Source organism: Marmota marmota, unplaced genomic scaffold (assembly GCF_001458135.2).
Source record: "Marmota marmota marmota unplaced genomic scaffold, marMar, whole genome shotgun sequence".
In the NCBI taxonomy this organism is placed as follows: domain Eukaryota; kingdom Metazoa; phylum Chordata; class Mammalia; order Rodentia; family Sciuridae; genus Marmota; species Marmota marmota.
In genome coordinates, this window is record NW_026000174.1 from 11,946,808 (window position 1) to 11,971,649 (window position 24,842).

The 24,842-nt window shown below is 48.5% G+C and overlaps 1 long non-coding RNA gene across 2 annotated transcripts; it reads right to left on the reverse strand.

The window, feature by feature from the left end:
- Positions 1 to 4,028: 4,028 nt before the first annotated feature.
- On the reverse strand, positions 4,029 to 9,289 carry LOC125612013. 2 transcript variants are annotated; one of them, XR_007342263.1, is made up of 4 exons: positions 8,597 to 9,289; positions 8,245 to 8,392; positions 6,644 to 7,231; positions 4,029 to 6,106 (listed from the first exon to the last, which is right to left on the reverse strand). It is a non-coding gene; the product is annotated as an uncharacterized LOC125612013 (long non-coding RNA). The 2 variants fall into 2 exon arrangements; XR_007342262.1 differs by having other exon boundaries at positions 4,029 to 7,231.
- Between the last annotated feature and the right edge of the window lie 15,553 nt (positions 9,290 to 24,842).

Genomic DNA, 24,842 nt, shown 5'->3' on the forward strand with positions numbered 1-24,842 from the left:
CTGTGTATAGGTTTTTATGTAGACATAAGTTTTCAATCTACTTTTATTTTTTAGAGAAGTTTTAGGTTCACAGCAAAATTGAGCAGAATGTATGGAGCTCTGTATGCCCTCTGCTCCCCACCAGCCCAGCGTCCTCTGCTGTCAGTGTCCCCCCCGCAGGGTGGTACATCTGTTACAATCAGTTAACCTACCCGGACATGCCATTATCACCCTGGGTCCGTCATCCAGCTCAGGGCTCACTCTCAGTGTCTACAGTCAGATTTTTGACAAATGTCTAATGACATGTATCATGTATCCACCATCATAGTTTCATACAGAACAGTTTCACTATCCTAAAAACTCCTCTGAGTTCTACCTATTTATTCCTCCTTAACCTTTTGTAATGACCGATCTTGCTATCTCCAGAGTTTTGCCTTTCCCAGAATGTCTTATAGTTGGAATCATACAGCCTTTTCAGATGATTCTCTTTCACTTAGTAACATGCACTTAAGCTTCCTCTGTGTGTGTTTATGTGGCTTGACAACCCATTTCTTTGGAGTGCTGAATAATATTCATTGTTTGTATGGAGCACAATTTATTCACCCAGTCACTTACTGAAGGGTATCTTGGTTGTTTCCAAGTTTTGACAGTTATGCATAAAGCTTCTAGAAACATCTGTGTATAGGTTTTTGTGTAGACATAAGTTTTCAATCTTCTTGGGTAAATACCAAGAAGTGTGATTGCTGGAGCGAATGGTAAGAGTGAGTTCAGCTTTGTAAGACCTGCCAGTCTTCCAAGTGGCTGAGCTATTTTGCATTCCTACCAGCAGTGATCAAGAGTTCCTGTTGCTCTGTATCCTTGCCAGTATTTGATATTATCATTGTTTTGGATTTTGTTCTACTTGGTGCATAGTGGTATCTCACTGTTTTAATTTAATTATTTTTTTTCCAATTTTGAAGATTGAACCTAGGGCCTCATGAATGTTAGGCAAGCTCTGGACCACTGAGCCACATTCCCAGCCCTTGGTTGTTTTAATTTGCAACTGCCTAATGATATGTGATGATGTTGAGCATATTTTCATATGCTCATTTGTCATCTGTATGTCTCCTTTGGTGAGATGTCTCTTCAAGTCTTTTGATCATTTGCTCTCTCTCTCTCTCTCTCTCTCTCTCTCTATATCTATATATATATATATATATATATATATATATATTTTTTTTTTTGGTCAGTACTAGGGATTGAACCTGGTACCTTTCACACACTAAGCAAGTACTCTACCACAAGTACTACAAGTACTACCATGAGCTATATTCCCAACCCTTTTTATTTATTTATTTATTTATATTTTTTTGAGACTAAGTTGCCCAGGGTTGGCCTTGAACTTGTGATCCTCCTGCCTTAGTCTCTGGAGTAGTTGGGATTATGGACATGGTACATGCCTGACAGGTTGTTTTCTTATTATTGAGTTTTAAGAGTTCTTTTTATATTTTAATAGTCCTTTATTAGCTATGTCTTTCACAAACATTTTGTCCTAAAGACTCAAATAAAGATATTTTACTTGGCCTGGAATTATTTTCTTTAACATTTTTTTCTAACTTTTCGTTTTGAAACAATTTCAAGCTTGCAGAAGAATTTGCAAGAACAGTACAAATAACTCCCAAGAGACCTTCAACCACATTCACCAGCTGTTAACATTTTGCTTTGTCATTTGCTGTCTTTACACATACACATTTTTTCCTGAACCATTTGAAAGGAAGTTGCATACATCATTATCCCAAATATTTCAACATGTATTTCCTAAGAAAAATGACATTCTTTTACATAATCACTGTAGTTATCAAATTCAGGAAATTTAATATATAATCCTCAGGCAACTTCCAAATTTCATTCAATTTCCCAATAGCATCCTTTACAGCAATTTCCCCTCTGATCAAGGGCCTTGTCTGGGATCCTGCACTCTATTGGTTCTTTGTGTCTTCAGTCTCCGTTAATCCAGGACAGTTCTCAGTCTTTCAGTGTCTCCTGTGACACTGACACTTTTGATGAGTCTGGACCAATTCTTTTATAACTAGGATTTCTATTTTCTTTCTTTTTATTTTACTTTATTTTGCTCCTGAAGATTAAATCCAGGAGTGCTCTACCACTGAACTACATCCCCAGCCCCCCCTTTTGATTTTGAGGCAGGGCCTCATTAAGTTGCCGAGGCTGCCCTGGAATTTGTGATCCTCTTTTGCCTCAGCCTCAGGCTGTGCACCACCATACCAGGCTGTAGAGAGATTTTCAACTTGGGCTTGTCTGATATTTCCTCTGTCAGATCTGCCTTTTTGGTGGTTATACCACTTTCTAAGAGATAAGAAGAAAAAAAAAGGGGGGGGATGCAGTTTTTCCTACTTTCAAACTTAGCACATAATAATTTACCTCTAATCACCAGACGACCACTTCTTCTCCAGCAGACACCAGCTGGGTGTCTCCTGTGTCAGCTGGCTTCTGACACCGTCTATCTGGAGATAGCATCAGATCTCACATGTTGAGGGCTCAGTCCCCAAGACTATCCCCAATTCAGATGCTGCTCACAAGTCCCAGGGTGTGACCTGGGTTTCTGACTCATCCCCTCCTCAGGTTTGATTGATTTATTAGAACTGCTCATAGAACTCAGGGAACCACTTAAGTTTACCAGTTTGTCATGAAGGATATTATGAAGGTTACAGATGGAGAGATGTGGGGCAGGAGGCAAGGCACGTGGGAAGGGGTAAAGAGCTTCCATGCCCACTCTGAGTATACCACCTTCCAGAAGCTTCCATGTGTCCAGCCGTCAGGAAGGTCTCTGAGCCCTGTTTTGGGGGTTTTATAGAGGCCTCATTACACAGGCGAGGTTGACTATACCATCAGCATTGGCCATCAACTCAGCCTCAGCTTGGCTCAGCCCCCCCAACCCCCGGAGGTCATGCCTCTGTTTTTCCAGTGAGCAATCCCCATCCTGGGGACCCCCTGAGAGGTCCCCAGCCAACAGTCAACCCATTCGCAAAAATCAGATACTCTTAGCACAGCAGAGATGATGAGGGTTTTAGAAGCTGGGCGCCAAGAACTAGCGGCAGAGACCAAATGTGTATGTCTTATTATATCACAGTATCTCACAGATCTCACCACGGAAGTGATGCTGGGTCTTTCTCGGGAAACCACATTAGGAAGCACTTTATGCCAGCCCTTTATTTGGCCAACTTTTTAAAAATCCTTAAATAACTGAGCATGAGACTCTTCATTGGAATCTGACATACTTCTCTGAAAAGCTATAAGATATATTCAAAATATCATCATTCAGAACAGAGGAAGGGAGGTCAGTGAATAGGCTTGAAAGATATTCTTGTTAGAAAAATAAGACTGTTACAGGATTTACTCCACTGAGTATAGCTTTTAATATGCGTCATGTTGGGGGAAGACTAGAATGAAGATATTCACCAAAAAATAAGATCAAGAGAGAAAGTTTTCAGGTGATTTTTATTTATTTTATTTTTATATTTTTTGGTACCAGGGATTTTTTTTTTAATATTTAATTTTTTATATAGTTGGACACAATACCTTTATTTTATTTACTTATTTTTATGTGGTGCTGAGGATCGAACCCAGGGCCTCGCACGTGCTAGGCGAGCACTTTACCACTGGGGTTATGAGGTCTCATTACACAGGAGTTTTATGGAGTCACAACTGAGTCACAACCACTCTCTACCACTGAGTCACAACCCCAGCCCTGGTACCAGGGATTATTAAACCCAGGAGCATTCAACCACTGAGCCTCATCCCTAGCCCTATTTTTAAATTTTATTTAGAGACAGAGTCTTACTGAGTTGCTTAGTGCCTCTCCATCGCTGGGGCTGGCTTTGAACTTGTGATCCTCCTGTTTCAGCCTCCCTAGCTGCTGGGATGACAGGCATGCACCACTGGGCCCAGCTTTTATGTTTTATTTTGAGACAGGGTCTTGCTAAGTTGCTTACGGCCTCCCTAGGTTGCTGAGGCGAACCTTGAATTCACAATCCTCCTGCCTCAGCCTCCCAAGCCACCAGGACTACAGGTGTGCACCACTATGCCCGGCAATTTTTATTTTCTTCTTTTGCATATCCTTACAGTGTATTTACACCCAACAATATTTAACTTAGTCACCCATCACCTCCAAACTCAGCCTTCTCATTCTTCTTTAAACTACACTTTGGCTTTGATGTTCCAGGGAAAAGAAGATAACAAACAGGCAAGAAAATTAAAATCATGCAATCTTTTCCTTATCAGTTTTCAATACTCCAGGTCCCTCTTCTTAAAGGACAAGGTCATATTTTACTGTATGTAATTTTCACTTTATACCCACAAGATTCATCACCATTGCATTTCAGTTAACTTGTAGAACTCATATGTGATTATAAAAACTTGATATTTAAAAAGGTGGAAAATGTCTGCTTTCATGAATTGACATTTTGAGTTGTGGACCAGAAACCTTACCAGCTCGAGGTGGGGGTAGCTGGTTCCTTTGCTCTCTCACCAAAAGAGTCACTGCCAGACAGGGGGCGGGATGGTGTGATTTATGTCATCGCCCGCATCATGGAAATTCTCAGCGTGGCATCTTCAGAAGGAGGAGGAGCTTGGGGACTTGCATCTCAAAGGGGAAAATACCTCTAAGTCAGCTGTCGGGCTGGCATTTCTTCCTCTTGTGTCTCATCTTGTCTCCATCCTCACACCCATGAGGGTGTCAGCCTTCATCACCTCTCACCTGGTCTCGGGCCCAGTCACAGACCTCCCTGGGCTCCTATAATGTATAATAGAATAATCTTCCCAGAGCCCTGCTATTGATACCTCTCCTTCCCGTGGCTCCCTGCTGCCCCATTGCCCTCCCAAAGTAGGTGCATTCTCCAAATTCTGGTGCCCTGACATTACATTCCCCATCTTCCATCCCTACCTTATTTCTCATTACTACAGCATCTACAGTCCAGCTGGCCATGGGCTGCTCATGCTGTCCCTGGCCTGCCCTTGCCCACGCCTGCCCTTGATGGTGCTACCTATGCTAATGTGAACAACCCCCAAAGGGCAAGCACCAGATCTACCTGTAGCAAGAGGTCTTCAGCAAACATTGCCTGTACATATCTGTGAGCCAGGCGGTGTGTCAGACCCTGAAAACACCACACTGAGAATGACTGAGGCTCCGCCCCCAGGGACTGTCAGGAAATGTAAACACATGAACATAGCAATAAAGGCTGGAATCAAGGGGGATGATGCAAAAATTATATTTGCAACAGAAAAATAAATTGTCCTTTTAAGGGGTGTGTTAGTTTCCTAGCTGCTGTAACAGAATGCTACAGACTGGGTGACTTCACCAACAGGAACTGATCGTCTCGTGGTTCTGGAAGTTGGAAGTTCAAGATCAAGGTGTCAGATATACCCACTCCCTGGAAGACACTAGGGAAGGATTTGTTCCGGGCCTCTCGGTACTACTGCGGCTCGTAGCAGCATAAATCCAGTCTTCACATGGCATTCTTCCTGTGTGAGTGACTCTGGGCCCAAATTTCCCTCTTTGTGTAAGAATACCAGTCATATCAGATAGGGCCCCCTACTTCAGTATATACCCAACTGATTACCCTCTGCAATGACCCTGTTTCCATGAGAGATCATATTCTCAGGACCTGAGGGTTAGGACTTCAACGTATGAATTTGGTGGGGGGTCAAATTGTAACCCATAATACGTGAATAGAGCCCAGAACCCCAGGGGCAAGAAAAAGTATGAAGGAATTAAACTGGAGGTGCAGAGCTCAGGTGAGAAAAATGGTGGGGTCGGAAAAGGGATTCAAGGAAAGATAGCAACAGCTAATGGGAATTTCAAAAATAAACAGATCAATAAATGACTGCTGTGTCGTATGCAATGTAAGTCCTTCCTGCTGTTTTACAAAATCTCTTTTGGCCACCTGCAGTGAAATTGGGGAGTGGATTGCTGATGTACCAGTCCCAAACTGGGACCTGGGAAAAATCCACACTGCACACAGGTTGTCAGGGCTGCTGGATAATTGTAGGTGACCCAGGTGCCACCAGGCATGGAGAAAATGGGGGTGATTCTGGCTGAGGCAGTGAAGTGAGAGTCTGCAAAGCCACCTTCCTGTGGGAAGAAAGAAACTGACAGACTCAACATCAGAAAGCCAAATCTATTGCTTTCTTGGGTTGCTCTTGGTTCTCGTAAGCATTTCTATATGGTAGAAATGATTATCCCTATGCTGAGAAGGACACTGTGGCTCTTGGGTGATGTGATTTGCTCAGAGTTCCATAGCTGGTGTAAACTGAAGCAGGGTTTGAACTCATCTGCCTTCAAAGCCCATGCTCATTCCATGATGCCCTGGGTGAACTCTGAGCACAACCTCTTCTTCAGCAACCTGGGCATCTCATACACAGCTGGCTCCAGAAAGCCACATGGATTTTTCCAATAAAGGAGTGTTTATATGCAGCCACCCTGTCTTGCACTGGATTTCAGCTGCCCCCCCACCCAGGGTGAACAATTCCTTGCTAATCCAAGGTCACCTCCCACAGCCAGCATCTACGCCAAGCTTGAGCTACAAGTTTCCAAAGCTGCTGCAGGCTCTTTGGCACCATGGGAACTTGCTTAGGCAGCCATATGGCCCAAATATCTAGAAGCCCTTACCAGTAGGGGCTGGAGTTAGCAGATCAATTTCTAGCTTCCATTTTGCAGGTGGATGATTCCGAGTCCTTCTGTGGGTTCCACAGGGTCCTGGGAGAATGTGCCCTGTTGTCCACAGTGGAGACTGATAAAACACACGCTGGTATGGGGTTTGCTTCCTTCCCTGTCCTCCTCTCCCCATTCCCTTACTCTTGAAATCACCTCCCCAGTGACTACTTGCCCTAAATCTTTGTCTCATGCTCTGCTTCGGAGGAATCTAGACTAAGACAGTGATGAACTGGTGGGAAGGTGCCTCTTTCCAAGGGGGCTATTTTGTAGTTGACTACAGCACGGTGTACGTGAAGAAGACAGCAAAGCTGATGAAACATCCGATAGCGTTTCTCTTTAGAGGTAAAGTTGGAAAGGCATATCACACATTTTGAGTTCCATTTAAGAGCAGAAGGGACATGCTTAGATTTGTACTTCTGGAAAGTCGCTCCGGCTGCTGAATGGAGGATGGATTGGAAGAGTCCAGCCTGAGATCAGGAAGATCAGGCCGCTGTCATCATTAAGTGTAGATGGTGAGACCCAGCTTGGGGAGATGGCCATGGCCTGGGGAGAAGACAGCAGAGTAGGACTTGGCAAGAGTCCGCATAGGCTCAAGCCCTGAATGGAGAGGAAAACCAGTCAGGCCTGGTGCCAGCCTTCTGGTGCCTTCCCTTGATGGAGGGTCAATGGGCCAAGGAGCAGGGGAGGAAGGGAATGTGTTGGTGTCAACTTCTCATGGTTACAGAGGTCTCTGGAGCATGTGGAGGTCTGTGTGTGGCACTCAGGAGGGAGGTAGGGCTTGAGGCAGACTTGAGAAATATTCATCCAGTGACCTCAGCTGCGTCCCTCCCTCCTGGCCTGTTCCCGCTGCTAAACCAGAAAGTGTTGCCCAGGAAAAAGCATTGCCCAGGGGACTCCTACGGCCCTGAAGCCCCGCAGAAGGAGCCTCTGCCTCTTCTCCCTGATTTCTAGCCCCTCCCTTACCCCCAACTTGGGTCTGGGGAGCAGACAAGCCTAGGACCAGATCACTGCTCCCCCAAGACCTCCTGGCAGGGCCCAATAGGGCCCAAATATCTTCTCAGATTCTCCAGAGAAGAGGGACATAGGAGGACCAAATGCCTGCCCGTGGGAACCTCCCTCTCATTGTCTCCACAGCAGCACCAACAAATTCCAGAGGCTCCAGGAAAGCAGATTTTGTCAGGTCACTGCCCTGTCTCAGGAGAGTGTGGATAAGTGATGCTGGAGAGAGGTAAGGAGACAGAATTTTTTGTATGTGTGGCACTGGGGATGGAACCCAGGGCCTCACATGTGCTAGGCAAACACTCTACTGCTGAGCTACATCCCCAGCCCAAGATGGAAAATTTTGATTCAGAGATCTGGCCATGGTGCCTTATTAGGCAGGACTCCCACAGGACATGGGGGAAATCCCTTGAGGGAATCTGCAGACCAGGCCAAGAGAAGGCAGGGTGACAGGAACGAAGGGGTGAAGGGGCACCTGGAGAGCTGCAGCAGCAGGAAGCCATTACCACAGCAGGTCTGCAGAGCCGAGGGGCAGGCATGTGTGTTGGGCAACCCACCTGGTTCTTGGGGCCACCCAACAGCAGCTGTGGCATCAGAATGCAGCTGCTGCCTGACTGTAGCCATGCAAGGAGGAGCAGGGGGCGAGTGCTCCCACCTCTGTCTCCTGCTCACAGACCCCTTGCTACAGCCTCCTGTGGGCCGAACCTAAGAAAAAGGAGAAGCAACCACAGCAATCAGCACAGAGAGCCCCCCAGCAGGACAGTCCTGGGAGCAAAAGGAGAATGGAACCAAGATGACTGGGCCTAACACACAGCAGGCTCCCTGTACCTCCCTGCCCTCATCCGGGCTCCACCCATATTTTATTCATCATCAAGCACCGCACCCCATGGACCCAAGGACCCTCCCTACCTTCTCCAATCTCGAGGGACCTCCAGTTAGATGGCTTCTTTTTGAAGCATCCTGAAGTGCAAGGTTTGGAGTCTAAAGATCCAGGTTAGGTCCCAGCTCCATCCTGTACCTTTCGTATCCAAACTTTGATTTCCTCACCTCTCAAAAAAGTCAACATTAAAAATGTCATCTTTATTATTTTTATTCATGCCCTTACAATCTCTTCCCCATGGGCTCTGAGGCTTCAGTGTGGAGCTGCTTGCACTAGATGACTGGGAACAGATTGAGCTTTTACAAGGACATGGGAGGATATAGAGCACGTTTAGAGGGTGCATCTTGTGTACATCTGCGTTTCTTGTACCGGGGACAATGCCCTCCTCCTGGGTGCAGGATGAATGTCTGTAAAATTAGCAAATTCTCCTCAGTTCTCTCTGCATTCTGGGTACCCAAACAAAGCCTGCTGCTTGTGTGTGTGATCAGGACATGAAGGAATGACTGAATTCAGAGGGCCCCAAAGAACACGTCTGGGTGTGGGGTTCCCGGCCTAGTCCCTAAGGACCAGGCCCTCTCCTCTCCTGCACGCAAGGAGTCAGGGCCTTGGCACAGCTGCAACCAGCTGGCACCAGGTCCCGGTGAGAGTCATTGTTTGGCCAAAACAGGAAGCCGCCCGAGGGGAAGTGTGGCCTCGCCTGAGTGAACCCCTGAAGAATGGCCCCCAAGAAACTTGGGGACGTGCTAGCAGGCACGAGTCTTTTTGCAGCTGTCCCTCCCGCACGCAGGCTGGGGAGGGGGACCCTCACTCAATGCTTAGGGTCTGGTGCAGAGAACAGGGGCTGAGAACCAGGGGACTGGGTTCTAGTCCTGTGTGACCTTGAGCAGCTCACCACCCCACTCTGGACACATTTCTTTATCTGTAAGCAAACACAAACTGTGCATTTGTAGTTAAATGGCTCCAGGTCTGGCCATCTCGGAGAGCCTGGACCCCGACTCCCTCTGACTGCTGGTTTCCCCGTGGTCTTCCAGGGCTTGGTGCAGATGAGGCCCATAGATTGAGCCCTTCCCCAGCAGACGGGAAGCTGGATACTTCCACAGCACTTCACAGATATCAAAGCACCTGTCCTCATCTCACTTGACCCTCCTCTCAACAAATATGCCAATAGGTACTAAAATGGAGCTCCGGGTTCCATCTGACAAAGAGGACGCAGAAGGAGGGCTAGGATCCAAAACCACACCATTGCTCCTGGACCCAGCCAGGCTCTGGCAGCCCTTGGGAAGCTCAACAATGAGTTTGTTCATGCAGCTCCGGCTGGAGGCTGGCGGTTCTGGTGGTCAGGGCCTGGGAGCCCAGAGGAGGCAGCAGCCCTGACTGAAAGAGCCATCCAGGAGCGTGACGGGCAGCTTGGGCCTGGTTTGTTTGCTGAGCACTTAGTTTTCTCAATTCAGGCTCTGCTGTTTACCTCCTGTGTGGCCCAAGCAAGTCAGTCCCCTTCTCTGTGCCCGAGTCCTCCCTGGTGATCTAGAGATGGTCCCTGTCCTGCTGACCCCAGGTTGTGTGGGGAGCTGCTGAGGCCCTCAGGTTCATCATCATATGGATGTGCTGCTCACTCACCCAGCAATGGATTCCACTCCTCCTTCCTCAGAGAACCCCAATTCTGTTGGGATAGTCTCCCCACCCCCAGGTTTAGCCCAAGATCCCAGTTAACCTAAGCCAATCAGCGCATGACAGGCCTGGAGGGGCCCTGATTGGCTGGAAACATGACCCCATTTTTTCTATTCAGACCAAAGAAAAGGACTTACAAGTAAGGGCTGGGAGAGATGTCCTCTGTGGCTCAGTCCTGCTGAATAAGTACATAGCCCCCCACTGCCACTGGCCACCATCTTTCAAGCCCAAAGAGACTGACAGCCATCTTGGGACCACAGGAGAATCAGCTGAAGGTGGGAGAGAATAGCAGGCCTTGTTGTTGAGGACCCCAGGGCTGCTCTGGACCTGCTCTGGACCTGCTCTGGACCTGCTCTGGACCTGCAGCAGGCAGAGAAGCTTTCCTCATGTAGCCCATTGGAGACAGGGTTTGCTTTTACTTGCAGCCAAAGTCATCTGTGTGGCCACCATCACCCCACAGTCTCTGATGCGCAGAGCGAGAGTCCGCCCTCCCCAACATCCTCTCACTGGAGGGCAGTTGCGAAACCCCTGGGCACCCTGCCAGGGCTGAAGAAGACTCGTTCACGGCTTTTTGGAAGCTCTGCATTCTTTCCTCTCTGCTCCAGCCAGAGACAACTCTTCCCTCCCAACAGCTGGCCCCTGGCCTGGGCCCAGGCCACCCCACTGACATTAATGCTGCAAGATTGATAGAGTGGGGAGACGGAGAGCCAGGACCCCGAGACCCGCCCTGGCTGCTCCCTCTGCTCAGCCTCTGTTTCTCCCTCTCCTCTTCTATCCAGGATCTCGGTCACTTTACAGCCTCAGGATCACAAAGTTTTCAAAACACAAAGGGCCGCGGAGATGACCTAACGCAACCTCCATGGGGTACAAAAATAGAAACTGAGACCTGTCCCAGGTCACACTGAGCAGGGACTGGAACCCAGGTGTTCTGAGTTCTGGTTCAGGACTTGTCCCCACCCACCACAGAGAGGTTGTAAGTTGCCATGACTTTTTCTGTTTTGTATCCCACACGTCTCTGATCTCTTATCTGCCTTTTGTCTCTATTGCCACTGTGCTGATTCAGGAGTCCTGGTCTCCGGACTGGGTGGTGGCCTTTCTAAATTTGCCCAGTTCTCATCTGCAGCCCTGCCTCCCACCCAGCAGCCAGAGGGATTGTCCTTAATGTGGACCTGTCATTCCCCTACTTAGCAGTCTAAGGACAAGATCTAGGATCCCTAACCCAGCTTAGAGGGCCTCATCTATGAAGTGAAACCTGTGTTCCCACCACTGCACTCAACTGTTGACCCCTCCAGGAAGCCTTCCCAGGTCTCACCGTCTACTATGGGCACTGTGAGTCTATCATGGAGCCCTTCACAAGGTGAGGGGGTCTGGCCCCGCATTGCCCCACAAGGGCTTCCAAAGCCAGATCACATCCCTCAGCATCCCCGCCTGCCCTACCTCCCCCAGGTTTCCCCCTGCCCGTTGTGCAGTTTCCTCTTGTTGGCTACAGGTGATCTGTCCACAGCCTGGGCAGTGACAAACTGAGGGAGAATGAGAGGGGGTTCGGATGCCGCATCCTGAGCGGGCTCTGGCCCACCCAGCTCAGCCCGCCCTCTGATCTCACTCGGGTGTGAGCCTGTCTCCTCTGAAGATCACAGACGCTGAGAACCAGGCTAGGGCAGGGGCTCTGCGCAGTCCTGGGGGCAAAGCTTAACGAACACTCCCCTCCGAGTGTGGCCAAGAAAAACCCTGAACTTGGAGTGCAGTGCTGGGATTCCAGGAGCTCCATTTCCAGGAATCAATCCTAAGGGGGGGAAATCCTGAATGGGAACAAAAATGAACATGGTAGAACTAATTTATAATAGCAAATCTGGAAACAATCTAGAAGTCTAGCAGTAACTCAGAAGTAAAACACACTAGTATATATTAGAACAGTGAAGTGGTGTCTAGCCACTAAAGTTATGTTTGCAAAGAGTGGTCATGAGTGTGGCGCTATGGTATAGATGCCGCTTGTCCCCTGAAAGGTTCACGTGTTGGAGTTTATTTCCTGGGGTGGTGATGTGGAACCTTTTAGAGATGGGGCCTAGTGCGAGGTCCTTAGGTCAGTTGGGGGTATGCCTTCAAAAGGGGTGAAGATAGCTGTCCTGGGACCCCTTGGTAGTCTCATGACAGGTTTGTGATGAAAGCCGGATCCTGGTCCCACCCAGCTCGCTGGCTTCCTTTTGAGGTGTGGTCCTTCCTCCTACATGTGCTTCCCCATCCCTCCTCCGCCAGCCACTGCTGTGTAGACTTTCAGCATGTAGACCCACGCTGTGTAGACTTTCAGCCTTCAAAGCTGTGAGCTAGTAACCTTTTCTTCTTCATAAGTAGCATATCTAAGATATTTCATTATAGCAACAAAGAGCTAATACAAGTGGAAGAGTGTAAGAAAGAACACCAATCAAAAACCATATGTGTGGTGTGATCAAAACGGAAAGAAGTGCATGAAGACTAGCAGGAAATACAAAGATGCTAAAAATGGTTGATATTTGGTAGAAAGATTAAAAATTTCCTTATGTTTATACTTTTTTGTGCCTTCTGAACTTTCTGCTATAAAACAACTATTCATTTTATAGTCAGAAAAATTAGACAAGGAGAAAAAGCCAGATCAATTTTAGTCCCAACTCTGATGATAACTGGAACATGACCCTGAGCAAGTCAGCCATCGCCTTTAAGACTTCATTTCCTCATTTGTTTGTCTGTTCTTCCATGCCTTCATTCCAGAAATCTCTCCTGAGAGCTTCTTCTGTGTCAGGCCCTGTGCTGGGCACTGGGGACCCAAAAGTGAATCAAAATCTAAACATAAGAAAAGTTGTTTAACCTTGTTCCTAATCAGAGAAATGCTGATTAAAACTAAGCCAAGATTCTTATTTTTCGTCTTACAAAAATCCAGAAGTTTAAGAATGTACCCCATTGGAAAAACTGTGGGAAAATAGGCCCTGTTGTATATTGTCTGGTGGGAATGTGAAATGGCGCAAGCCCTACATGGAGAGGAATTTGATGAGTTCTAGCAAATTTACATATGTACCCTTGGACCTGATAATCTTGTCTCTAGAAATCTATTCCAAAGACTTACTGGCAAAAAGAAGACATTCACAAAGTTATTCGTGGCAGCACCATTTGTGAGTAAAAATCTAGAAACCGCTCAAGTGTCCACTAGTAGGGAATTGTTGACCACACAATGGCACTCTGTGGCTAGCCAAGGGAAGGTGGCAGATCTCTGTGGGTTACAATAGCATCGTCTCTAGAGTTCAATGTTAAGTGAAAAAGGAAAGTGTAATAAAATGTATACAGTGCATTATTACTTATCAAAGAAATGGAAGGGATACATAAAGGCATATTTTCTTTAATTAAAAATCCAATACGATAAAATAAATAAAATTTTAAAATTACTGTCCATGAGAAGAGGGAAGAAATGGGGTCAAGAGAATGGAGATTGAAGTTAGACTTCTCTGAAAATACCTTATTTTGTAGAACAATTTAGAGCCAGGTAAATGCTTTGTGTAACAATAAAACAAAATCAAATCAGAATAAAAAACAGAAACATTCCTTCCAAATCAAAAGCAAAATGAAATATGTTAATGTGTATATTGAGTTGGTTGCTTCATCATGCAAAGTTGACTTACTTCAAGTGATTTAGAAATCTGGACTGTAACTTGATTAGTAGGAGATTATATATGCATACACACATAAACACACATAAATACATAGAGTTATATTTATCTATCTGTAGTCACTAGTATGCGTACATGTAGCATATGTACCTATACTAGACTAAAAAAGTCTAGAAGTAAGAAAAAACCAAATAGTTTTGAGCACCCTTAGCATCAGATGTAGAGAGAGATACGTGATCTCTAAATACCATTTCTCACTAAAAAGAACCAGGGCTTCTTGGGCTTCTTGGAAAAATAGCTGGTTACATATCTTGGCAGAGAATGCACAAGACAATTCTGAACATTTTGTCATACCAGAAAGTGAAGAGGTTATAATTCTACTAGGGTCTGATCAAAAGGACTCAGAAGCCAATTAAAATAGAGATCCTCACGGGTCAAAGATGGAACAACGTGAGTAATAACAAATATAATAACTACAAAGGATTGAAACCTTTCAAATGTATTAAAATACAAGATAATGGTTCAAAAACCCCAAACAAAACCTACCAACAAAAAAATCTTAGCTGGTCCACTTGGAAAATGTTAGAAAATCAACTCATTGTTTGGGCAAATGATAAGCAAGGGGAGAGCAGGAAGTGTTTATCCTGCCTGAACAACTGTACCTCAGAGAAACCAAAGAGTGGAGGAGAGAAGTTTTTCTCTATAGAAATATTCCAGCTAATAAATGAAGAAGTAATGTAAAATAAAAATACCGTTGCTTACAAATGCCTAATGAAATAATAAATATAGGCAGAGATCATCAAAGATGGAAAGCACAAAATACAACCAGACATTACGAATACCACTTCTGAGGGAGACACATGCACCTCCTGTGGAATATTCTTGCTGAAACTTCAAACCTGAATCTATTCAAGTCATTAGATCTCACTACTGATTTATAGGAAACACAGGGGGCTGAAGGACATGCCAAATAATGGTGACGCAGACAGAAAAGTCCAGAAAACTGCATGAGACAAACAACCTAGTTTATTTAACAAATAATTTCAAAGAAAAGTAGGAAAAGCTTGAAAGAGATCATTGCAACAACCAAATGCACTGTACTGACCCTCTTTGGATCTTAAGTTTAACAACTTTAAAAGACCTTTTTAGCCAGGTGCGGTGGCGCACGCCTGTAATCCTGCGGCTCAGGAAGGAGGCTGAGGCAGGAGAATCACGAGTTCAAAGCCAGCCTCAGCAATGGTGAGATGCTAAGCAACTCAGTAAGACTCTGTCTCTAAATAAAGTACAAAATAGGGCTGGGGGTGTTGCTCAGTGGTTAATGCCCCCCCCAGTTCAATTCCTGGTACTGCCCCCACCCCGCAAAAAAATACCTTTTTATCTTGAAGCGCTGTTTTAAAATCTGAGATCGTTATGGTTACATTGCTTTGGAGCTTACTCATTTATGATGATGATCTTGGTTCATTTTAAACATCTAGACTTGGCAAAGTGAAAATTAGCAATCCTATGTTGGTCTCAAAAAGTTCTTGAAATTTTAATGGTTTGTTCAATTCAAAAGTTCTGTGAACCATTGTGCCAGACACCAGCCATTTAAAAAAATATATCAAAAAAGAAAATAATAATAAATAAATAAGAGACCTTTTTATGAGATAGTTGGTAAAATACTACTGGATATTTGATCATAAAAATCTATTATTCGAAACTTTGGCAGGATAATAGTAATCTGATCACAGCTTTATCTTTTAGAAATACAGATTACAATATTTATGGATAAAATGACTTGATTTTGGGGATTTGCCCCAAATAATCCAACCAGGGGAGACTTTGAATGGGTGCAAGTCGGAGCTGGGGACACATGGATTATTGTACTATTCTATTTTTGTTGTATGTTTGAAAATGTTCCACCATAACCTGTCCTCACTGCTTTCCTGGCACTAGGGGAAGACAGACATACAGGCCAAAGAGATTCTTTCCCTCCAAGGCAGGAGGCTGGGAAGGGAGATCTGAAGTGCTGAGCCTTCCCTGGGGGAGAGTAAGCAGGGGTGTGCAGGGGAGGGAGGGGCTCCCAGCAGAGGGAAGAGCAAGAGCAGATACACAAAGGCTGTGTGGTCAGGGGACACAGTCATCTCTGCACGAGGGAGCAAAGGGACATTCAGGGGGAGCACCTGAGAGGAAGGTGGGCATGCGAAGGCCCCAAACTCCCAGCCAAGGAGCCTGAAAAGGTTGCAACCAGGGAGGGACATTGTGGAGTCTGCCTTAGCAATGTCACCTAGGCAGCTGGGCAGAAGTTGGATAGAGAAAGAGACCTGAGTGTGTGAGTGAGGAGACCTGAGCCCCAGCTAGGTGTCTCCTGGAGAGGGATGAGGAAGCCCAAGCTGGGCAATGGCCCAGGACAGAGGCAGGAGACAAGTAAGCATGTTGCCACAAGGAGGTGGCCAGAGAAGGAGGAGGCCACATGGAGGCCAGTTTCTGGCTTGGGCAACTTGGTGGGTGCCAAGGGTTTGTTTTTATTTTGCTTTTTTGTTGGTCAGTTGGTTGGTTGGTACCAAGAATTTAAACCAGGGGCACTTAACCACTGAGCCATATCCCCAGCCCGTTTAATCTTTTACTTAAAGACAGGGTCTCTTGAGTTGCTGAGGCTGGCTTTGAACTTGTGATCCTCCTGCGTCAGCCTCCTTAACTTAGTGGATGTTGGTGCTGTTATTAACAAGGGTATAGGGGGCCAGATTAGGCCCCTCTATCTAGTGCCTTGGTAGAAGGCAGGGGCCTGGGTTCTGACCCTAGCTCTGCTGTCTGGCTGTGAAGCCAGGCCATGACTCTGCCCCTCTCTGATCCCATGTGTAAAGCAGAGGTAGAAACCTCAGATTAGGGTTTCTGCAAATTCATCCTGGGACAAATGCGCGTCTAGCCCGCGTATGCATCCTTCTTGCCTGAGCAGGGATCACGAGGTCTCATTCGGCCTCACTGAAAATCCAGTTGTGTGATGTCAATGGCATTTCCCTTCAGAAAAAGGAAATGAGGTTAGAGAGCACATTACCAGGAAAGGAAAGTGAGCTGGGCCCCACCCTCTCTAGCCCCGTGCCCCACCCACAGCACGCCAGGCCTCTCTGCCTGGGGCCAGGGAAAGGACCTAGAAACGTCCTGGTTCAGACAGAGGCAGCTGTCTGACAGCTTTTTGTTCTGAGCAATGCTGAGCTGCTCCCAACAGAGTCAGCACCTTCTCTGGTGCCTGTGGCCCAGATCCAGATCCCCTCAGGGGTCTGAAGTCACAGGAAGCTCCAGGGTCTCATTAAATGTCAGCAAGGCCTAAAGATGAGTTCTTCATTCATGCAGAGATAGAGGCCATGAGAGAAGGGACTTGGCCAAGGTCACAGGGCAAGTCAGAGGAGAATCCAGGTACAGGGCATATGGCACCTGATGTCAGGTGATCCCAGAAAGCCTGTCATGCTATAGGCTTCCCAAATGGCCCTATTGCTGGTGGATGTCCCCAGAAAGTCCCTCTCCAGTTCTAAACATCAACTGCCTTTGTTAACTCAACCACCCTTGGGCCCTTAGCTTGGGGCCAAAGGAACATTCCTTAAAGTGCTGTAGTGCACCAAAACGAAAACGAATAGCAATCTACCCAACATAATTGCTATATGCATTTGAGTTTTTAAAAAATTAAGTATAAATTTGGTATACTCAGCAAACTGGTCACTTGAAAAATCGATCAGTTGACAAGTTGGTCATCAAGTGAATATACCTCGAGGAACTTGACCTAGCGTTCCTATGGACCCCACCCCTACCCTCCTCCAAACTGTCACCCCCGTGGTGCAGCCCAGGGGCCAGCTCTTCTCCCTATCCCTGCCCTCAGCACAGGGCCTACACACAGCAGGGACCAGGCCTTGGCTTATTCATTGCTGAGTAAACTGTACTTTTGTGTTAGACCTTACTATCCTAGAGTCAGAGGGGCCATTAGCAAAGGCAGCCCTGGTCACCCTGACACAGTGAAGTGACAGGGTGGGAAAAACCCTCATCTTTACTCTTGCAAAAGTCAGCTCGGATCATACTTTCCACTGTGCCCCCTGCAGGGAGGGCGGCTGGTTCACCCTCCCACGCGCAGGGGCTGGGGGTTTTCAGGTGAAGTGGAACTAGGTGTTTGTGTCTCTGCACCTTTGCAAGGTGGCTCTGCAACAAGAGAGCCAGAAAAGCAGTGTGTGTCATGGCGTGCAGCAGCGGTGAGCTTGTACAGGTGGAGGTGAGGGTGCGATTGTGCGTGCAGGTATGTGTGTGTGGATTTGCACACACATGAGCAGGTGACTGTGGTGTGTGCTGCTGTTATATACGCATGGATGCTTATGTTTCTGTGTTGATTCTTGTTGGGTATGAACATATGTAAATCAAGAAAATAGGGATACTCACGTTTATACCTGCACGCCCATGCTTGTATGAGCGTCTGTATACAAGCTTCCACGGTGTGAATATATTGTGTACCTGCTTTTCCATGGGAGTGGGTAAGGGTTGGGTGTATGTAAATATGCATGTATTTGTGCATGTTTGTACTTTTTGTAGAAATCATGGTTTTGTATTTATGCTAATCCATTTAAATACATGGGGCATGTGAGTGTTTTGCAAGGTGTGTGTGTACTGGTATATGGACAGGAGTGGTGTGTGTGGGTGGGGGGGGGGACATGTGTGCTGGAGATCTGTGTGTATACAGAGGCGTATTTGTGTGGGGGAAGTGTGCTGCATCAAACGCAGTACATGTGGTGTGTGAGCACACATGTGTGAGCAGATAGCTGTGTACATACACACGGACACACTCTCACTCACTGACACAAACATATTCTGGTTGCGCTTTTCTTCCTTTTCCCCTGGGGAATTACAGAGCGTCTGAGTCCTAAACCATAGCTGGTGGCTCTTCCAGGAACATGGTTTCCTGGGCCCAAAAAGTAAGAATGGCAGAGGGTCCCATGCGAGCCAAGGAGAGGGTAGGCCTGAGGCTTGGGCTCCTCTAAGGACTGGGTGGAGGTCCCCAGGGCCACTGCTGTGGAACGGACTGGTGTCAAGGGCTCGAACACCTAGGGCCTCTGTCCCCACAGTGTGCCCTGGGTGAGTGACTTGATTTTCAGTATGACCCTCGGTGGTTTTCAAAGCCTTTTTTTTTTTTTTTTAAGAAGAAGTCAAAATAAAACCTTACAAGTCTCCCTTAATGGAAAGCAGGTGACAATGGGAAGCACTCTGGCCAAAGCTGGCTTGGAGCGGACTCGGAGGGGTCTCCATGGACTTACTTCTCCCTGGCCTGTGCAGTTTCCATTGTACAAACACCCACACCCACAGTCTTGACTAACCCTGTGACCCTCCTTCTGTCTGGGGAGGATGAGGGCACAGGGATCAAAAGCTCCAGCCCTGGTTCCATTCCTGCCCACTTTTCCAGCCAAGTCACTTCCGCCTCTTCCAACCTGCCTCACAGACTCACCCGAGAAGATGCCCAGGAGGGTTCAACCAGCATTGGGCAGGAAGCGAGCAGCCTACAGGTGTGGGCTACTGTCTTACTGTCATCCCCAGCTTATAAACGGGGAAACTCAGGCTCTCAGGCTTTGTCCAATGTCAACCTGGAAACGCTGGAGGGAAGAGAGGTCCATCCTCATTTCAGAGGCCCAAGTTTCGCCATCAGAAGTGCTCACTTGCTCTTTGAGGCTTGGCCAGGCCATGGGAAGCCCCACGTGTGGTTCTGTGGTTGCCCACACAAGCCTAAAAATAGCCAACAGGAACCAGGGAGTCCCCCGAGGTAATGGCAGAGGCCCATTCTGCTTCAGCTTGCTCTGCCCCCTATACCTGAGGAGGTCCTGTCTCCTGAGGGCCTGGGTGATCTGGGTCCAGATCACGGTGCACCAGAGACAGTGCTGAGCTCCTAACTGAGCGTTTTATTTCATTATTTTCATTATTTTATTGTTGTGTTTCTTAAAGTCTGTTATATATAGGTGCATCACCTGGCCCAGCTTCCCTAGGCTCTTTTTTTTTTTATGATTTTGCTGAACGGATGAGGAAACTGAGGCTCAGAGAGATGCAGAGATCTGCCCAGGGTCAAGGAGCTTCAAGCCATCACCCCATCGTGCCTTCCTTATCTTACCCCCAGGAAAAGCGGGTGCGTGGGCAACAGAAGGGCCTTCGGAGCTACACAGACCTGGTTTGAAACCCAAGCATTCCTGATGACTCCTGTGACTTTGGTAAGTCACCTCACCTCTCCCAGCCTCAGTTTCCCCACATGGTGGGGATCCAAGGACTTAAGTCCTGTTGTGCTCCATGTAGGACCTGGCACTCACTAAGTGCTCAGTAGACAGCCATCCAGTCCCGCCCTGTCACCATCTACAGCCATGCTTTCAAAGGTGGGTGAAAGGGGAAGTACTGGTCAAGCCCCCAGAAGAATCTTGCCAGGTCAGTGACCGAGGACCACTAACTGCCAGGAGAGGAGGTCCCTGGGGGAAGATGGTAATTTCCCAAAAATAGCCTCATGAATATTTCCAGTTCTACGCTGGAAACTTGTCATTCCCTGTCAAGAGATAACCCCATCCCCTTCCCCTTGAAACTGGGCACACCTCTGTGACTGCCTCAATGAACAGGATGTGGCAGGTGTGACACTGCACAGTTCCCTAGACTAACTCTTATTTTGTTGGGGGATGGGGGCGGCAGGGGGCTACCAGGGATTGAACTCGGGGGTACTCGACCACGAGCCACATCCCCAGCCCTATTTTGTATTTTATTTAGAGACAGGGTTTCACGGAGTTGCTTAGTACCTCACCATTGATAAGGCTGGCTTTGAACCCAGGATCCTCCTGCATCAGCCTCCTGAGCCACTGGGATTACTGGCGTGCATCACCTTGCCCGGCTTCCCTTGGCTCTTTTTTTTTTTTTTAATATATATTTTTTAAATGTTGATGGACCTTTATTTTATTCATTTATTTATATATGGTGTTGAGAATCGAACCCAGTGTCTCACACATGCAAGGCAAGCACTCCACCCCCCCCAGCCCTTAGGCTAACTCTTAAAAGTTGATGTAGCTTCCAACTGTCTATCTGTTGATCTTTCTCCTCTCTCACAGGATGCTGGCCCTTGGGATCCAGGCACCGGGTTGTGAGGAAGCACAAGCCACGTGAGTTAAAGCACAAGCCCTGTAGATGTCCTGACCCGCAGCCCAGCTAAGCCGACAGCCAGCCCCAGCTGCTGAACAGCTCTGCAGGCCATTCCAGCTCCATAGTCCCACCATGTCCGGGAAGGTAAACTGGAGCAGAGGCAACCTAGCCCCCAGGAGTCCCGCCCAAATGCAGATTAGAGAACAAAATAAACGTCATGTCATCGCTTCAAGCCACTCAGTTTCAGGTGGCTTGTTATACATTGCCAGGCAACAGGAATATCCTCTTCTTCCTCTGCAGGCCTCTCACTGTCACCCCTCTGCCAGGTACAGGTGAGCTCCTCCTCATGCCCCACCCCGGACCACAGGTGGAACCTGGGGTCAGTCCTCGCATCCACTCTGTGCCCTTGGTGCTGACCCTCAGATCCCAGCTCTGCCCTCTATACACATCCTTCTTTGTCAAACAGGCATCATACCAGTCTCTCTCAAGAGTTGGGGTTTTAATCAACTGCCTCTCACATAGTAAGTGCTCATTGAATAAATACAGGGTTGTGAGGCTTGGGGGGAAGGAAGAGGAGGAAAACACTGCCTCTCTCTGATTGGGAGGGAGGGGGAGGGAAGAGAGGAGGAGCTCTGAGTAGGTATGAAGTGTCAGGCCCTCAGCTCTGAGGGATCCGAGGAGGACCTGCCCTCCGGCTGCTCACAGACTGACCAAGATATGAAGGAAATAGTCTAGGCGGTTCCTGGCTGGCTCTGGTCAAGGGTGAGTGGGAGGGGAGAGGAGAGGACAGCAGGCAGGAGCCAGGCCGAGGAGGACTCTAGGGAAACCACACCAGAGCTAGTGGGCTTGCAGCACCTGGGTGTCTGGCTCTGAGACATCTTATAAACCAGAAGATTCCCTTCCCTTCCCCGCCTGGGCCAGCGGGGCCCTATCTAGAGAGATAAAGCCACTGCCAGGCTCCCAGAGCAGAGACGTTCTTATCGCGGCTGTCTGGGGTACTTGGGAATGTAAACTCTCCTGCTGAGCCTCCCTTGATGTGAGGAGGGACCAGTCTTGGGAAGACACAAAGCAGATACCAGGGGATGGACTTTCCCCACCCCCTCAGTGCCCTGCAGCCCTGAGCCAGCACTGAGAGGGGAGGACGGGCTCCGCTCCACTTGGGGTCCTCTTCCTCAACACCCAGGATGTGTGCTTTTCCCCTTCAACACATCCCTTCAAGTCACAAGATTTGGAAGGGCTTCAAGGACCCTTTCTGTCAATGTCCTATGGCCTGAGATGCCCTGTCAGAGCGCAGCACCGAGCCCACCGTGCCAGCTGATATACCTGTGTGACCTAAAAGCAAAGTCCCTTCACACCAGCAAGCACTTCCCACATGCCAGGCACTCTTCTTCACAATTTAATTCTCCCAGCAACCCTACAATCTAACATGGAGGTTACTTCCGTTTCTCAGAGAAGGAAACTGAGGTACCAGGGTGTTAGAGCACTTGCACGAGTTCCCAAGTGTGTGAGTGGCAGAGCTGAGGAGGCTGAGAGCAGGGGTTGTCAAATCCCAGGGCCACTTCTGCCCAACTGAGCTACAGCGAGCTTTAAAGATCCAAGGATGGAGCCGGGTGCGGTGGTGCAGGTCTGTGATCCGGGGGACTCCAGCGCTTAGGCAGGAGGATCATGAGTTCAAAGGCAGCCTGGGCAAAAATAGAATGAAATGGGCTCAGGGTGTAGCTCAGTGGTAGAGTACTTGCCTAGCATATTCAAGGGCCTGGGTTTAAGTGCTGGGGAGCAATTTTTACACACACACACACACACACACACACACACACTAGCAGGGGAGGGGCTTGGTGCTCAGGGGTGTGCCACAAAGACTGAGGTCCAACCCATCCAGAGCCCCATGAGGACTTCAAATAGCCTCTAAATGACCTCCCCTCTGCCCTCACCCACTGTCACCCTTGACACTGTGGCCATTGCACTTAGGCCCTGCTGCTGCTCATGGGCCTGTGGCTTGGGGGTCTCCTTGGTAAGTGAGCTCCTTCTGGCCTGATTGCCCCAAAGGCTGCCCCCATGATGTGCTTCTGGGATCAAGAGGACCAGCAGGAGGACTGGCGAGCAGGCCTTGTCCTGCCCTGCTGATAGATGAAGGCAGCAGACTCAGAGAGTGGACTCGATTCCCCTTCAGAGGAACTTGAGCTTTGGTCTTGAATCTCGGCTATGCTCTGGTCTGCAGTGTGACACTCAGCAGTGCCTGCTCATCGCCAGTCTCCGTTTTCCTATCTGTGAATCCAAGTGGAGCCTCAAGGGCCTTCAGCTCCAACATTCAGCTCCAGGGCCTTCGTGAACATGAGTGATTGACATGAGCCACCTACAGCTGTGCCACAAAGACATGCAAGCCAAGGGCCTAGGTGGCAGTGACGGGGTCTGTCTGGGGGTAACCATAGGGGAGGAGGTGCTTGAGCACACACTTAAAATAAATTTTTTCCTCCTTTTCCCTCTTCCTTCCTTCTACTTTTTTTCCTGAACCCAGTTAGATCTGGTTCTGGGCTGAGGTGCTCACAGGCTGGGCAGGGGGCTGTGTGTTCAGCATCACAGGCACGTAGTCAAGGTCTGCATGGGGTACCATTGAGGGGTCTGGGGGCACAGGAAGGGCTCGGTGCCACTATCTAGGGGACATCATGGAGGGATGTGGTCTTTGAGGAGTGAGAGCAGAGAGAGGAGGAAAAAGAGCCTTGGGCAGAGGGATCTGGAGGACAAAGGCCTAAGGAGGGACCCAGAAGTTGATTGGTATGGAGAATGGCACCCAATGGAACTGGCGGGATCATGGCAGGAGCCAGCACAACATGAAGAAGGGCCTTCAACCCCAGGTGGAGGAGTCTGGGCTTTCCCCTGAGGACATCAATCAGAACTGTGCGTCCAAAAGAGGTCTCCGGCTACTTCGAGGAGGTTCCCATCAAGATGGGTGGGATGCTGGGAAGCCATGGGGGGTGAACCCTACCAAGGGCAAGAAGCAGGGAAGGTCTATTTCAGAGATGAAGGAATGCCTTGGGATCAAGAAGTTGTCAGGAGAAGGGGGCGGGGACAGGTGTCTAGCTGGCTGGGGCACAGAGCGGGTGATGTCGTCCCTCACTGATCGGTACCCCAGGGTGGTGAGTAGACTGGGGTCAGGTGGTAGGCTCTGTCTAGGACACACCAAGCATGGTTATATAGTCGCTGGATCCTGGGCTGAGGGCCAGCAAAAGCCCGGGCTTGACCCTGACTCTGGGAATGCAGGAAGCGGGGCTGGCGTGGAGAGAGGGTAAGGGGGACTTTTACAGGGGAGTGTTGGGGAGGGTGACTAGGACAAGGAGTGGGATGTTGGGGAAATGTCCAAGGTCTCTGAAAAAGAGTCCCTGAGGTTGGGCAATAGAGACCTTATGGCCACTGCCTGTCACCCGTCTGTCCAGCGTCTGCAGGCTGGCCTGTCCCTGTAATTGTGGGAGGTCTGAGCTTTTATGGCTTCTGTTCTGTGCACTCTGTGGAGGTTGGACCAGAAGACCTCCCCCCTCCTCCCCACTGACTTCTGCTGGCTTCTGTTTGCTCTGCCCCCCAGCAACTGCATGATCTTAGGTGGGCTCCTCGCTCCAGGCTTTGGCCCCCTCTCCCAGCCCAGCACCAGTACTCCCTGGGCTGACTCTGAGCCTGCGCAGGAAGTGGGTGTCTGATCAACCAACAGGAACGACTCCAGCTGAGGAGACCCCAGACCCCCTTCCGCTCCCTGCCTCCCTGCCTCCCTGCGGTGAGTCAGCTCCAGGACCATGGAGCCCGCCCTCAGCTCCCAGCGCCTCCTCCCTGACCTCCCTGCAGTGCCCAGGCGCTGGGGAGGAGCGGCCCAGGTCTG